At 53.1% G+C, this 14619-nt stretch overlaps 1 pseudogene; it reads left to right on the top strand.

Annotated features, from left to right (window-relative positions):
• The first annotated feature begins 5506 nt into the window (after window positions 1-5506).
• LOC141918732 (acrosin-like) lies at window positions 5507-7947 on the top strand (annotated as a pseudogene).
• Window positions 7948-14619: the final 6672 nt, after the last annotated feature.

Raw genomic sequence — 14619 nt, 5'->3', positions numbered from 1 at the left:
GATGGTACTAGACAAGGTGAAAGAAGAGGGAGGAAGAAGGAATAGGTGGGAGGATCCTAGTCAGTATTTGCCTTTGAGAGAAGATCCGGAGTGGGACACGAATACTGGGCTAGGAAAAACTAAATTGAAGCAATACCAGCAGCTGATGGGGTACAGCATGGGGTCCAAAAAGCAGAGAAATCTGTCTAAACTGTGTGAAGTTAGACAAGAGGCTGAAGAAAGTCCATCAGCTTTTTATGAGAGATTGTGTGAGGTGGCTAAGAAATGGACTGATTTAGATCCGGAAGAGGAGGAAAATGAGAAAGTGTTCAACATGTCGTTTATAGGTCGGCCATTGCAAGATACAAGAAAAAAGTTACAGAAAGTAGATGGAGCAGGGGGAATGTCTGTCTCCCAGTTGATTGAAATTGCTTATAAGGTACATAATAATAGAGAGGTAAAGAAGGAAAAGAAGGGACAGCAAAAAAAGAAACTGCAGGGTTCTCTCTTAGCTGCAACAATTGTAGACAGATGAGGTGGGATGAGACAATGAGGAAGAGGAGGTTGTGGGGGAAGGGGTAGAGGGGGTCCTGAAGCAAGACCGGGATACGGAGCATGAAAAGGCCCTCCTCGGGGCTTGAATCAGTGTGCTATTTGCAGGCAGGAAGGACACTGGACAAATGAATGTCCAAGTAAAGAAAGAAAACGGAGAGGAGAACAGATGAGGAACGACAACCTTACAATGTTGGAGGATTTGGATAATGAATGAAGGGGACAGGGGGAGGATATTAAAGCATCCCCAGCAGATCCCCTGGTTCCAGTAAAGCTGGGGAATGATGGACTGGTAGGAGCTGATACTAATGAAAATTGTCTGGAAGCAACAATCAGCATGTTGATCAGGTGATTGCACACCAGGTGAATGAACCCAGTTTTGGGACAACAAACACACCCGCACACCCTGAATGCACACCAACACACACACACAGACACTCACTGGCTGCACAGCAACACACACACTCCCATGGACTGCACTCCTCAGCCTTCCTGCTGCCACTGCTCCCAGCCTCTTGCTGCTTCATCCCCTTCAGTTGCTCCACACTGGAACCCTATCCCAAACCCACCAGACACCCCCTCCGCCCCCAACTAATCAAGCTCAGCCCTAGAGCTACCCTGCAGTTTTGGCCCAGTGACATCTCTGGCTAACAGAGTGCTGGGGTAGCCAGCTGTGGGTTAGAGAGATGACCAGCCCTGCTAAGAGTGCAGGTCAGTGGAGCCTGTGCTCTGTACTGCATGTCCAAGCTGAGGCCTCTTGACAGAAAGCTGGACTTGGTCAGGGTGGGACCATGACACAGCATCATCTCCAGAGCCACAACAGCTCCCTTAAAACCATGGTGAAGAAGCAGCAAAGGGCACGCCACAGTGTCCAGAGATCCCAGCTCAGCTGGAGACGTGCGGTTCACCCCTGGGTGGGAACAGAGCTGGGAACTGCAGCACCATCACTTGCCAGGGGCCAGGAGCGCAGCAAGAGGAGGTTGGGATGGATGGTCCTGGCAGCCTCAGAGGCAGGACCTTGTGCCGCCAGTGCAGAGTGGACATGCCTAGGTGGGAAGCAGCTCAGGGTATGCATGCTTGAGCACCTCCAGGTCCTTCATGACTCCGGGAGGTGGAAATGTGGCCGGTGGTTGGCAGGCCTGGTCCTCTTGTAAGGTCTGTCAGGGATGCTGGGGCTGATCAATCAGGGGGGCTGCAAGCACATGCCATCCACATGACTGAAAGGGTCTCTCTCCTCTTGCTCATGAGCTAGGCCAGCTTCCCTTCTGCCATTGCTAGCAGCCAGGCTTCTGGAATCACCCCCTCCCGCACCGGGTACAGAGCAGGGCTGCACAGAAAAGGGTTTGGAATCACTCTCAAAGAGAAGGTAAGATGGACTGTAGTGATTAGGTGCAGGGCTCAGTCCAACAGCCAAACCAACCAGCTGTTTGCTTATGTGTGAGTAGCTCCTTGATCCCCCCTTCTCTCCATTTTCCGTGCTTAACATCCCCCTCATCTTCCTCGACTCCTCCCTTTCTCCGCCCTTATCTCCTCTCCCACAAGGGACCCACCCCTGGTTGTTTTTACCCCTTGCTCCCAGGTTTGCTCCATCTGTGAACAGATTTGGTGTTTCAGGTGCTGTTAGCTAGGTCACCTTGGACTTCCATGGCATTCCTCATGTGGTTTCCTGGGTACTGCTGTCCCTGCCAGATTCCTCTCCCTAAAATGACCCCATCTCTTCCTCCAATTATCTGTGAAGTGTGGCCATCTCCCACATCATTCTCCCTTAACCATCTGCAAAATCTGGTGCTGGAATAGCAGAGTATCCACAAAAGACAAGATGCTGTCACAGTAGAGACGGACACGACAAACATCAGATTGTGTAAAATGACCAAAATGGCCACAATGGCTACAGAGGCTACTTTATTGTTCTAACAAGCCTTTTTATAACCTTCAAAGTAGGTGTTCATACAGGATTGGTTTACTTTAGTAACTAAGAGTTCATGATTGGGTGTTAGTTTCTCGGCTGAATCATCAGGACAGTTCTTCTTATCTTATTTCTCTAATCTTGTTTCCATGGCACTTCTCGGGACTTTCCGGCCTCTCATGGATACACTGGAATCTCGTCAAGCTTAAATTCTTCTTCAATTAGACTAGAGGTAGACCCGCTGCCTCCCCCGACAAGATGCCTTCTCTCAGGCCGCCTTCACAGAATCACAGAATCACAGAATCATCTAGGTTGGAAAAGACCTTGAAGATCATCCAGTCCAACCATTGACCTAACACTGACAGTTCAACTACACCATATCCCTCAGCGCTAAGTCAACCCGACTCTTAAACACCTCCAGGGATGGGACGCCACCACCTCCCTGGGCAGCCCATTGCAATGCCTAACAACCCGTTCTGTAAAGAAATACTTCCTAATATCCAGTCTAAACCTTCCCTGGTGCAACTTGAGGCCATTACCTCTTGTCCTATTGCTTGTTACTTGGTTAAAGAGGCTCATCCCCAGCTCTCTGCAACCTCCTTTCAGGTAGTTGTAGAGGGCGATGAGGTCTCCCCTCAGCCTCCTCTTCTCCAGAATAAACGCCTCCAGTTCCCTCAGCCGCTCCTCATATGACCTGTGCTCCAGACCCTTCACCAGCTTCGTTGTCCTTCTTTGGACACGCTCAAGTCATTCAACGTCATTTTTGTAGTGAGGGGCCCAAAACTGAACACAGTATTCGAGGTGCGGCCTCACCAGTGCCGAGTACAGGGGCAATATCCCTTCCCTGTCCCTGCTGGCCACACTATTTCTGATGCAAGCCAGGATGCCATTGGCCTTCTTGGCCACCTGGGCACACTGCTGGCTCCTGTTCAGCCGGCTGTCAATCAACACCCCCAGGTCCCTCACTGACTGGCAGCTCTCCAGCCACTCCTCCCCAAGCCTGTAGCGCTGCTGGGGGTTGTTGTGGCCCAAGTGCAGCACCTGGCATTTGGCCTTATTGAAACTCCTACAGTTGGCCTCAGCCCATCGCTCCAGCCTGTCCAGGTCTCTCTGCAGACCCTCCCTACCCTTGAGCAGATCAACACTCCCACCCAACTTGGTGTCATCTGCAAACTTACTGAGGGTGCACTCGATCCCCTCGTCTAGATCATCAATAAAGATGTTAAACAGGAGTGGCCCCAAAATCGAGCCCTGGGGGACACCACTCATGACCAGCTGCCAACTGGATTTAACTCCATTCACCACAACTCTTTGGGCCCGGCCATCCAGCCAGTTTTTTACCCAGCAAAGTGTGTGCCCATCCAAGCCGCGAGTAGCCAGTTTCGCCAGGAGAATGCTGTGGGAAATGGTGTCAAAGGCCTTACTAAAGTCAAGGTAGACAACGTCCACAGCCTTTCCCTCATCCAATAAACGGGTCGCCCTGTCGTAGAAGGAGATCAGGTTTGTCAGGCAGGACCTGCCTTTCATAAACCCATGCTGACTAGGCCTGATCCCCTGGTTGTCCATTATATGACTTTTAATGGCACTCGAGATGACCTGCTCCATGACCTTCCCTGGCACCGAGGTCAGACTGACAGGTCTATAGTTTCCTGGATCCTCCTTCCTGCCTTTCTTGTAGATGGGTGTCACATTTGCCACCCTCCAGTCCAATGGGACCTCCCCAGTTAGCCATGACTTCAGGTAAGTCATGGAAAGTGGCTTGGCATGCACATCTGCCAACTCCCTCAGCACCCTTGGGTGTAACCCATCCGGTCCCACAGACTTGTGTGCATCAAAGTGGTGTAGCAGGTCTCTGCCTGCTCTAAGCAGATTTGGGGCACCACTTTCAGGTCAATGTTCAGAAACCGAAGCAGCCTTGAGTCCAGTTTGGGGGCCAGTCCTGGTGCCTCTGAAGCCGTGCTACACCTCAAGGGCCCTGAGAGCAGCTGTTCCATATTCAGACAGAGCCTTCCCTGGCATCCTAGGGACCAGTTTGGGCGCTCAGCTGTGTGTCTTATGTCTATCCACACAAGCCAGGATGCCAGCAGGAAGCTCCCACACCTTTCATGAGCTTTGAGGCTGCCACTCTTCAAGCCACGGCCTCCAGGGACCCAGCCCTGCTTGACAAATGCAACGCACGCGGCTGGCTCCTGCTTCTCTCCCGTGACTGCCCTACTCCAGCACATGAGCACGGCTCCACCGTACGGCTGCAGAAGGCAGACTGACGAGCTGTGGCCAATTCAGGATGTACCAAAGCCATGGACAATGGCATGTGGAGCTGAGAGCAGGAGCAACCTTCTCTGTTCAGGGCTTGCAGTTGCATGTCCTTGGCCACACGTACCAGGTGCCACAACTGCCCTTGTCGGTGCTGGCCCAGAACAGCAAAAGAACTCACAGACAGCAAGGACAGGAAGCCTGCCAGAGACTGTCGCTGGGGCTGACATGGCCAGTGTGGACAGTGCTGCATCTGTGCTGCACAGCGCTTTGTGCGGGAAGGCTGACACTACTTGGATCTGCTTGGGCTGGCACATCACTGCTTGCCTGCCGCGGCTGTAACCAGATTGGCTCTGCAACACCCAAATGTGCATACTGCCTGTAGGACTTATGTTCTCTGGTGTATGTTTTTTGGGAAGGACCCGGTGGCAAAGGGTTGCAGAGAGCAGGGTGGCAGTGAACATTCCAAAGAGGCTGTGGTGCCACAGTGGGTTTTTTCCTGCTAGCCATTAGCAGGCAGTGCTCAGAGACAGGCACTGCTGCCTGTCACAGGGCCTGCACACCCCATCCCGCAAGCAGAGCATTCAGCGGGGCTCTGTCGGGGGTGACCGATCCCAGCTTCTGCTTCCCCTCCTGCTTGGAAGCCCCCATGTTGTGGCCCCCTACCGAGAGGCCACTGTGCCCAGTACCTGGAACCAGCTGTGACCCTGTGACATCAGCCTTGTTGCCAAGGACACCATGGGCAACATGAGCCCTGCAGGCACTCTGTGGCAGCGAGCCCTCCGTTCTTGCAGCTGGCACATGCCATTGGCAGCGATGATTTTGCTTCCCCTCCTCATCCTGTTGGCCCTGTGCTGGCATGCGCACGGCGCATAGGACACCCGTGGGTAAGTGGGACAAGGGTCTGGGAGGGAGCTTGGGCACCCTGATGGAGTTCCCTGGAGGGTGCCTGCTTGTCCCCCATGGCCACACCACAGCTTCCCCAGCCCCACGCGGGAGCCTCGGTTCCTTGCAGCACCCGGGCTGCTGGCACAACTCGCCTGCAGGTCTAAAGCAGAAATGTGGGCGGACACCTGTCCTCCCCACGGGGCTCCCTGGCCTCGCTGTCCATGCAGCGCCTCGTGGGGAGGGCAGACGGCTGACCTTCAGCCAGAACAGCAGCGACCCATTGAGTAAGACACTAATGAATTTCCGGTTACAGAGGGACCTGTGGGCTCCGGCCCATGGCTTCTGGCTATGAAACCTTGCACGTGGTGGGGGGCACAGACACCCAGCCAGGGGCCTGGCCCTGGATCGTCAGCATTGAGGGTCCCTGGGCAGCAGAGACAGGGCATATATGTGGAGCGTCCCTCATCAGTCCACAGTGTGTCCTCACAGCAGCCCACTGCTTCACCAAGGCCAGGTAAGGAGGGGAAGGAACGCGGATATCCCCACAGCACTCGCAGGTGCCCCCTTCGCAGCACCACGAGCTACTCCCATCCCCGTTCCTTGTGGTACGCCCAGTGCCTGGGCACTGCAGAACCTGGCTGAGAGGCGGCTCAGGAGAGGGCTGGGCTCAGGCCATGGCTTCCTAGCAGGCTCCAGCTCGACATGTCTTGGGCCCAAGGCATGCTAGGGCAGTTGCACCCTCCATAGCGCTGCTTTCCTGTCTCCTGTGTGAAGCAGAGGGCACGGAACTGCTGGATTGCTGCAGCACGTGGCTGGGCTCCCTCTGAACCCTCTCCCCATCTGCCTTCCAGGCACATCACCATGTGGCGCGTAGTGATCGGGGCCACTCAGTTGACTCAGCTGGGCCCGGAGGCCCAAGTGTGCAATATTAAGCGGCTGCTGGTTCACGAACACTACAGCAGCGTCTCGGAGAGGAACGACATTGCATTGCTGGAATTGGACCAGCCTGTCCAGTGCAGTGACTCTGTACAGCTTGCCTGTGTGCCCGACGCCTCACTGCAAGTGTCAGAGCTGACAACCTGCTATGTCAGCGGTTGGGGGTCCATCAATGCAAGATGTGAGTTTCTAAAGACTGCTCGTGTCCTGAGGGCAAGCTCGGCACTCTGGGGAGATGGGTTGGGCTTCCTGACAGCAGAGGCGAGAGCCAGAGTCTGGCTGCGGGGATGTATGCCCATAGAGAGAGGTGCCTAGCCCAGGGTCCAAGGCGAGACAGAAGGGAAACACAGTACAATGTCTCTCACAATGCAAAGCCAAGCCCCAAGGAAGGGATTCACCCAGACAGGGCAGGAGACCTGGCAATAAGCTGTTGGGTGTTAATTCCTTTCTGTGCTCACAGCTGGAGGATCAACTGATATCCTGCAGGAGGCCAAGGTCCGCCTCATCAATGTCAACTTCTGCAACAGCAGCCGGTGGTACAGAGGGGCCATCCACCCCCACAACCTGTGCGCTGGCTATCCGCAGGTCGGCATTGACACCTGCCAGGTAGAAGCCTGTGACAAGGCAGCGCCCAGCGCCACAGGCAGCCCCGGCACATCCCAGCGCAGCCGTTGCGTGGCAAGTTGCCCTCCCACCGCTGGGTCCCGGCCACTGGCAGGGGTTACCTCCCCTTCCCCAGCTGCAGGTCCTTGCCCACGGCCCCACTTGTCCCAGAGGCCCGGGACTCTGCCCAGAAAGCCCATCCAGTGCTCATGGCAGCCCGGAGGTCGAGATCCCAATACCAAAATATTCCTCTTGCACACATCCAGCATCACTGTGCGGAGATGAGAGCCCTACCCCACAGGCCCACGACCCCCTCCCAGACAAGGTCCCGTCGACCCCAGCACCTGAGCAGAGCCTCTCTGTGCAGAGGATACAGCTCTGGGGGGTGCTGGCAAGAGAGAAGGAGCCAGCCCCAGTGCTGCCAGCGGCCACCCGACACCACCTGAACCCTCCCTCTCTCCTCCACTGCAGGGTGACAGCGGTGGTCCTCTTGTGTGCAAAGACAACGATGCTGACTACTTCTGGCTTGTTGGAGTGACCAGCTGGGGGAGAGGCTGTGCGAGAGCAAAACGGCCTGGAGTCTACACCTCCACTCAGCACTTTTATGACTGGATCTTGGTACAGATGGGACTGCACCCAGCAGTAACGGCTACTCCAACGTCACGGCCAGTCTTCACCTCAACCCCTTTCAGAGGCCAAGGCCAGTACCAATGCAAGCGGACAGGTTTACGCCCTGTCCTTTTCCACATCAGAAGCTGGTGGAATTCTTTAATCTGCTGCAGGAGCTCCTGCAGGTCCTACAGGGGGAAAAGGCTCCAGCAGCAGCATGAGCAGGACCCAGTTCAAGCTGCTGCGCACCACCACCATCTCCTGCAGAGGCACTGCCTGCTGAGCCAAAGGCAGCCTCAGTGCCAAAGGCCTGCTCGGTCCTGCCCATGCACACAAATGTTCAATTTGAGCCTTCGGGTTCTTGAAATAAAGTTGCCAGTTTTCACAGCTAACCATGCTTCAGTCCAGTTCAGTCTCCTGTGCAAGGCAAGGACTTCCATGCCTGCCACCTGCAAAACAAGGCCGCGGGCAGCCAAGACGGGCACAAAGGGAAAGAGTCACTCAGAAGGGCTGGTCAGAGGGGAGGGTGAGGTGCGGTGGGAGAAGGGGGTGAGAGGTCTTGGGGACAGCAGTTGGAAATGCAAAAGTGTCCTACGCCGACTACTGCTGGGATCCCTTTGTGTGTGTGTGTGTGTGTGTGTGTGTGTGTGTGTGTGTAAAAATTGACACCCCTAAACAGAAAAAACAAGTTGGCCGAACCATTAAAATGCATAAACACTGCCAAAGGATGGTGAGTAACCTCGGCTGGACAATGTGTGGTAACTCCACAAATAATGAGGGAGTTAATGGAGAGAACCCGTAAGAGTACACATAAGCTGTAAAGGCATATGCTGTAGGAATCAATATGATTGCCAAAAGTGTTACACAACGATGTGAAATTTGTGTCAAAAATAATCCTAAAATGCAAAGGAGATCCCCTCCCAGAGAGGTGAAGAGATTTTATGCCTGGGGAATGCTGGCAAACTGATTTTTCCAAAATACCTAATTGAAATGGATATACGTATTTGTTGGTAACTGTTGATGCTTTTTCAGGATGGCCTGAAGCTTTCTCATGTGGCAACAATAAAGCAAGAGAGGTGGCAAAAATTTTATTAAAAGAAATTCGACTGACGTTTAGGGTAACAGAAGGATTCTCTTCAGATTGTTGCAGAAATAGTTCAAGAAGTGTCAAGATTTTTACAGATTAGGGGGGATTTGCACACTCCATGCAGGCTGCAGTCTAGCGGAAAAGTAGAGAGGATGAATCAGACAACAGAGAGGCAGACTGGAAAATTGTGTCAGGGAACCCAGATGAAGTGGACATAGGTTTTGCCTCTACCATTATTAAGAATTAGAATAACTCCTAGAGTTAGAGAAGGAGTTCTACCATTTGAAATTTTGTGTGGGAAACCTTACACTGCAAATTTAACAAGGAAGGAAACCCAAATGCGTCTTAAATGTGATGAGATTTTGAGTGATTACCTCTTGTCTTTGGCAAGAGTTCTCACCTCTCTCCTGTGCGAGGAGGCACTACAGACATGGCCGTGGGGCTCCGGAGGCCCATGGCCGTGCCCCCCAGCAGGTGGGTGTCACCCAGAGTGGGGCAGGTGGGACAGGGAGAGGCACCAGGAGAAGGGGGAGAAAGCAGCACCCAGAGATGGGGTCAGAGAAATAGCAATTTATTGTCTTTTCCTTGAAAAAAGACGTGCTGCAGCCCTGCTAGTGCTGCCGGTGGGGCGGCCTCTTGCAGGGCTGTGGAGAGTCCTGGGGGCCGGGGGCCCTCCTCTTCGGGGGACGCCGGGACCCCCCAGTTGAGCGGTCCCTGCCGTGGTTGGGGGAGGAGGGGCTGTGGCTGCAGCCCCGGGCAGAGAGATCTGCCACCGCCGCCTGCCCCAACTCCTCCTGGGGCTGCTCCTGCTCTGCCAGAACAGGAGCAGATGGAGGGTGGCTGGGACCCCCGTGGAGGGCAGCTTCCAAGGTGCTCACTTCCTCCTCCCCTTCACAGATTCCAGGGATGCTGGGGGAGGTCTGGCTGGAGTCAGGAGACACCTCCCGGGAGGTGGTGGGGCTGGGGCTGGATGCGGGGCTGTTGTGCTCCCTCCTGGCAGCGTAGGAGATCAGCATCCTCCAGGCCTTATGGCTGCACTGGCGCACGATGACATCGATGAGGCCGTGCACCAGCAGTGCCGTGTGTTCCTGGAGGCTGTGCTGCAGCAGCTGGACAATGGGCTCTTCATCCAGACCACAGATACACAGGGCGTGCAGGACCAGCTTTTCTGTTGTCACTGCCAGCCACCACTGTTCCTCATAGATTCTCTCCAGCTCCTGGTGCAGCCAGGGCAGTGCAGGGGAAAGAAGATGACGGTTTTCTTGGAAAAGCAATGCCCAGTCCTCAGGCAGGACGCCAGCCACGGTAGCCCTCTCGTCTGTCCCCACAGCCCCCTGCTCTTCCAGGAACGGCCTTCTCTGCAGATAGGACGGAGGGGATGCCGCAGGGCGATGGGGGCTGCCGTTTGCCACGTGGCCGGGAGCTCTGCCTGCCTGGCTGCTGGCCACTGATGGCTGTGCGGGGAGCGTGATGACCTGCTCTAGGTAATCATCTCTTCCCCTCACAGAAAACCTGACCTTCTCCATCAGGCCTCTGCAGAGTGGGCAGCTCAATGTCCTTTTTGCCCACCGCAGCACACAGCCCAGGCAGAACTGGTGTTGGCATGGCTGCACAAAGGCGACGTCCTTCAGAGCATCCTGGCAGATGGGGCAGATCGACTCTCTCCCAGCGGCCATGTCCGTGCTCTGCAGCAGGTTTGGGGAGAGCCGAGGAGCTGCTTCCCCTTGCTGGCGTCACACGCTGGCTGCAAAATGCAGAGAGGCCCCGGTCACTCACTGTCCCGTGGAGGAGAGGGGAATGGAGGGGAGGAAGAAATGCCCAGGCCCCTCACGAAGGACACCCTCCAGCTTCCCGACCCCCTTCGCCCACCCCAGGGGGACGCTTCCCTGCACAGCTCACCTCCACTGCCACAAGCACCCAGTGGTGCCCAGCTGCCTGACCCAGGCAGGGCTGGGGAAACCCAGGGGATGGCTCCGGGATGGGCACCGAGAGCTGCTGACAGCAGCCCCCAAAGCACCACCAGGAGCAGCCTCGCTCGACCCTCCAGACCTCGCAGGCATGCTCGGCAGGAGTCCAGGCATGAGCCAGACTGGGCCGGGCTCTGCTGCCAGCTGAAGAGAAGCAGAGAGGGACGTGAGGTCACAGTCTGTGACTCGCTGACATCACAGTCCACCGCTTGGTGACGTCGGCCTCCACCACTTGGTGATGTCACCTCGGGTCTTCTGCCCTTTCAGGCACACGGCATCAGGATTAAAATGAAAATACCGCTTCTTGTTGTTGTCTTCGACATTTCCATGTTACTCCAGGTTGGTCTCCTGCAACGCGTGCCCATGAGTGTGTCTCAGCCTCACTCCCAACACCTTGCAGAGGTCTCCTGCGAGGGGCGCGTGGTGGGAGCAGGCAGTGTGGCCTGCCTGCGGCTGGATGACGCCTCCCCCGCCTGGCAGCCTTTGCCTGGGCAATGCCGGGATTTGCAGGCAGGACCTGGTTGGTCAGTGGCCAGCCCAGGGTGAGAGTCATTAGGCCAAGCACTTCTTTGTTATTTTAGAAGAGCATTATCTGTTAGTTTTGACTGTGTGAGAGGAAAGGGTGCTGTGTGAGTCAGTCATGTGGGTCTGCCCATTAAAATCTCGTGAGGTGGCAGCTCATGTTTTCTATTCACAATGCTTGTCGTCTACGTCAGTGGAGAGACAAACACATCCAGATATCTCAGGCCAGTCTCTGCACCATTTTTTTTTTCTGATTTGGTTTTAAAATTAGAGTTTTTCCTCTCTACAGCCCCACTGGATTGGGGGTGATAGACACAAGGACACTTTGGTTGTAGTTGTAGGGCTGCACAATTTTTCTGTATTACTTGCCCAGTAAAATGGCTTCTCTTGTTGCTATCTAGTGGTAGGGGAAGGAGTTCTCTCTGCAATTTGTTTTTGCAACAGTTCTTTCATCTGCATGTTTACAAGGACAGGCTTGTGTCCTGAGAACATCTCTCAAATGACAAGGATATATACAAAATTACAGCATCTAGTCCTCTGAATAAAGTACAACTGAAAATTTACTAATGGTCCCCATGGCTCTGGGTGTGCAGCAATATTTGGCTTTTCCTTCTGTCTTACATAATTTTGTTGAAAAGTTGTCCTAACCATAGGAAGACTTAAGAATTTGAAGGGTCCTTTGCTAGCAAGCTTCAGGCATTTACACCTTCATTGATGACCAAATGAAAGCCCCTTCCTGATCATTCAAGCTCCACAATGGTTTGAATCAATAAAAATGTGTATGAATGGTACAGATCCTAAATTTATGTGGACTGTTTAAAAAGCAAATCCTCTTTGAACTTGAGTTTTCTTTTCCAGTATTAGCTGTATCTTCAGATACACCAACATGTTAATGGTGTAGTCATTAGCTCAGCGAGTTCATTAAAGATGCCTATTGCTCTCATCCCATTCCAAAATAATGTTGAGGATGGACAGAGAATGGAAGAATAGGTGCACAAACACCATTTGGGGCAAACCCATCAAAAATGTGGAGCACACCCATCCTGTCATGGAGCTGCAGTCATCCCCCCTGTGCTGGTGTGGGACACTGGCTGGGCCACCCGAGCAAGAGCAGGTCTCTCTGCTCTTCTTCTTGCCATACTCCCAAAGCCACTTTGCCTGCAGTTTGCAGGGAGCTGTAAATCACACCAGCCAGGCTCTCCTTGGGTTGCTGTAGTACAATTAGTGGGAAGCGATCAAGTGAACTATGGCTTGAAACCAGGGTGGGAGAGAAGGGGCCTTTTTAAGCAATAGGAGAGTTTCCCTACCTCTCTTTTACCATCTCCACGGGAATATCTCCTAGGGAGAAATCCCTGGGCACATCACGGGAGTTTGAACAACCCCACCTTCTTAAGCCTTAAATACCTGATCTCAGTCTGTGCTGGCTGAGCAGGTTGGTTAGTTCGTATTCAGCATGAACTGAAACTTCTAAAACAAAGCTCCTGCTGCTTCGGTGAGTGAGCGCTGTATCTCTGGTTCTCTGGTGGTGGGGGGGTAGGTCTGAACGTTTTCTCACCTTCTCAGCTCTCTCCCTGCTCTGACCCCCTTCAGTGAGGAGGACAGCACCAAAACTGTCACCTGGCCTGTCCCTGTGCCCTGATTGTTGTCATTATTAGGGCAGGATCTTTTATGGATCCCTAGAAGGGTTCTGGCTCCTTAGGGGAGAAAAAGGTTGGAAAAAGCCAAATCATCTGTCTCCTTGTATCAGGGATGTATCTGAGCATTCTTGGAGACGAGGATCTCTTGTGCCACTGGCAGTTGGACTGGCTGACCCTTGCTTGTCCTGTCCAACCACCTCTTGTTTACAAGCAAGATGAGATGCGTTTGTCTAAGGAGATTTACATTTCCACGAGGTACATTATATACAGAGCCCTGTCATACTTGGTTCTTCTACTTGTCTCTGTCAGGTTTAAATCTCTAAGAAAGACAAGGCTACTCCTTTGCAACTGTGCATTCCCCTCTCCTACCTGATCCTTCACAAATGTGGCAATTCAATTTGTAGAGAGCTTGGAACCATAGAATCATAGAATCATGGAGTCATTTAGGTTGGAAAAGACCTTTAGGGCTATTGAGCAACCTTAAACCTAGCACTGCCAAGTCCACCATTACCATGTCCCTAACTGCCACATCTACATGTCTTTTAAATACCGGCAGGGATGATGACTCAACCACTCCCCTGGGCAGCCTGTTCCAATGCTTGATAACCGTTTCCATGAAGAAATTTTCCTGCCTTTTGCTCTGGTGTTCAGAGAATACAATACCACTGGGTGTCAAGAAGTACCTCAATAGGGACAAAAAAAAGGGGGAAACAGAGGCAGAAAGAGGGGGGGGAAAGAAGAAGGAAAAGTGAGGGAGGAAGAAAGGGAAGGAGGGAAGGACTGAAGGGGGGAAGGAAGGCAGAAAGAAAGAGAGGAAAGAGCGGGGAGAGGAGCCCGTGTGCTGGGACTAGGAGGCTTGAAGAGTGCCCAGCTTGGTCCCCATGGGCAAGAGGTACTCCCTCTCCTGAGGTGTGGGTGGCCTTTGGTGGCTGCTGCCCCCCAGCACGGGTCCACAGCACAATCTGCAAATAGCAGCTGTAATTCACACCATCTCTCTAGTGCATGCTGGCACACCCATAATGAGGAATTCAATGAAAATTGCCCCAAGGGAAATTAGAAGGACCATTTGTCAAAGGGTGGATGGTGGTTGGAAGAACAGTAGGCTGTTATGGAAAGGAAACCTGAAAAATAGAGTATGGTAACAACCAGGAGGTGCTGGGACCTGTGAAATACTCTGCCTCACATCAAACCAGCCTTTAATCCCACAGATACAACCCTGGAATGGCATTTCAAAATACAAACATGACATTTAAAAGCACTGGAAAAAGCATGCCAGTCAAAACATTGTAATTCAGTTTCCATTATAAAGTGTTCTTTACACTACACTGGAACAGATCACATGACAAGATGTCTGAATCAAGGTATTGAAATGAAGTTTTGTCTTGCCAGAATTTCATTTTGGAAAACACCTTCTTACAGATTACCATACTCGTACATAAGAATAATCAAAAACTGAAAGCTCCCCTTAGTTATACTGTAAAACCCAAAGCCTTGAAAGTTGAGGCTCTAGGCTGCCAAAAGTCCTACACCCACTGCAGTCAATGGAAGAGGAAAACACTTTTGGGTGTCCTGGAAGTCCACAGCACTCTGTAGGGTTGGGCCTGGAAAATCTGTTTCCCTTCCATAACATTTTCTCATGACCTTGTGCACATGCAGGACTGCTATAAAATAGGATTGCTT

Source organism: Strix aluco, chromosome Z (assembly GCF_031877795.1).
Source record: "Strix aluco isolate bStrAlu1 chromosome Z, bStrAlu1.hap1, whole genome shotgun sequence".
Lineage (NCBI taxonomy): Eukaryota > Metazoa > Chordata > Aves > Strigiformes > Strigidae > Strix > Strix aluco.
The sequence above is the reverse complement of the archived record's forward strand: the minus strand, read 5'-3'. Positions and strand labels throughout refer to the sequence as shown.